This window comes from Rhinopithecus bieti, unplaced genomic scaffold, assembly GCF_001698545.2.
Source record: "Rhinopithecus bieti isolate Rb0 unplaced genomic scaffold, ASM169854v2 scaffold_5882, whole genome shotgun sequence".
Lineage (NCBI taxonomy): Eukaryota > Metazoa > Chordata > Mammalia > Primates > Cercopithecidae > Rhinopithecus > Rhinopithecus bieti.
In genome coordinates, this window is record NW_016805188.1 from 1,316,776 (window position 1) to 1,318,985 (window position 2,210).

At 50.9% G+C, this 2,210-nt stretch overlaps 1 pseudogene across 1 annotated transcript; it reads right to left on the reverse strand.

Moving 5' to 3' along the window:
• Window positions 1-499: 499 nt before the first annotated feature.
• LOC108529312 (argininosuccinate synthase pseudogene) lies at window positions 500-1,829 on the reverse strand (annotated as a pseudogene). Its single transcript, XR_001885488.1, has one exon. The product of XR_001885488.1 is annotated as an argininosuccinate synthase pseudogene (transcript).
• Between the last annotated feature and the right edge of the window lie 381 nt (window positions 1,830-2,210).

The following is a 2,210-nucleotide window of genomic DNA, read 5'->3' on the forward strand; positions in this document are numbered from 1 at the left end:
TAGATCAAGCTGGAAGAACTTGGAAAGCAATAGAGTTCAGTGACCACACCCAAACCAATGCTTAACCATAGTAACACACTAGCTGTTTTTTTAGGTACTACTGGCTGTTATTGCTCATACTCCTAAGGAATTTTTCCACCACTTTTTTCTTTATATGTGCATGGTAACTTACATTGGTATTATTCAATAGAGTTACAAGCAGGGTATATTCATGGCTAGAAGGTGAGTGCCCGATTCCTAAGTTTATATGCAATTTTTTTCTTTTAATTGTCATTTTATAGCTCCCCACCGCAGCTGCCCCCCAACCCTTCCCTTTGATGACTAGGTTTGCCAGCTTCATCCACGTTGCTGCAAAGGGGAACAAAGCTGGGGCCTGGCAGCCCCACTACACTGCCTGCGGTGGAGAACAAGTCACAATTACAAATTATCACAACAATTAGCACCTGTACTTGGGGGCTCTGCAAATTGAGGAGGCCCCAGCTCCTCACTGTACAGGGGTCTATTTGGCAGTGACCTTGCTCTGGCGGTGATGATATTCCTTCAGCCTGAGGGAATTGATGTTGATGAAACCGGTGGCATCAATTAGTTCATAATCACCATGCACGTTCATGCTCACCAGGTCCTCGTTGTAGAGAGACAGTGGGGACTCCCAGCCGAGCATGGACACCTGGCCCTTGAAGAGGGACACCTGTACTTTCCCTTCCACTCGCTCTTGGGAGATGGAGTGGCGGACAAATTCACACTCAGGGCTGCGCCAGAAACCTGTATACACCAGCTCAGCATATTTCAAGCCCAGGCCTTGTTTGATTTGGCGCACTTCCAAGTCCATGGTGAGGGCCTCGATTTCTAAATGAGAGTGGTAAAGGATGGTGCCTGCTGGGGTCCCGTAGATACCTCGGGACTTCATTCCAATAAAGCGGTTCTCCACGATGTCAATACGGCCCACGCCATGCTTTCCCGCGACTTCATTCAGGTACATGAAGAGCGCCAAGGAGATCTGGTGGGTGGTGGCATCCTTGACGTTGGTAACCTTCAAGAGGACCCCTTTTTTGAACTCGATCTCGAGAATGTCAGGGGTGTTGGGGGCTTTGGCTTGTCCGGGGTCTTCGTGTAGAGACCTGGAGGCGCTTGGTTCTTGGGGGTCCTCTAGGATTCCAGCTTCGTAGCTGATGGGCATGAGGTTCTCGTCCACGCTCCACGGGTTCTTGGGAGTGACCGGAATGGGAATCCCGTGGTGCTTTGTGTATTCCATCAGGTCACTGCAGCCCTTGAACTGGTTGTAGAATTCGGGCATCCTCCAGGGAGCAATGACCTTTATCTGGGGCGCCAGCGAGTAACAGGTGAGCTCACACCAGACCTGATCATTCCCCTTTCTCGGAGCGCCGTGAGACACATACTTGGCCCCCTCCCGCTGGGCGATTTCCACTTGTTTGCGGGCAATGCAGGGCCTGGTGAGAGAGGTGCCCAGGAGGTAGCGGTTCTCATACAGTGCGCTGGACTGGATGGCCGGCCAGATGAACTCCTCCACAAACTCCCTGCTGACATCCTCAATGAACACCTTTTTGGTCCCAAGCTTCGGTGCCTTCTTCCTGGCTTCCTCGAAGTCTTCCTTCTGGCCAGTGTTGGCCAGGTAGGCAATGACGTCATAGCCTTGTTCCTTCAGCTGCAGGAGGATGCACGAGGTGTCCAGGCCGCCACTGTAGGCCAGAACCACTGAGCCTTTACTGGACATAGCCTCTGGGATTGGAGGCGCGAGTTCCCGGCGTCTGGAATCTGTCTTCACGGTGCAGTGAACCATTCGGGCCCGGGCAGTGGTGGCAGGCGACAGAGCAGGGCTATATGCAATTATTTTTACCTGCCAACTATTCTCTGATACCATGGCCAAGCCTCCGAAGATGGTGGCTTTCCAGGCTCACCTAGTAAATAGGGTTTCGAGGCTCAATTAGCCATGCCACTTAGTAAAACTTTACAGAAAACATTTCCTTCTAACAGGTATAATGAGGCAAAGAAGCTGAAACCAGTTCGAGAATTTTATTCTGTCTTCATCCCTTATCAGTTGCAAAGCAGTGTTCCTGTAACCTTTCCCTATTCTCTGCCAGGAAGTGGGATTTTTCAGCTGTATGGGAGAGTCACAGGCATCAATGCTCATGTAGGACACTGGACCATGTTGCTGAGTCCCAAAGGATTTTGCTCAAGACCTATAGCCAAGT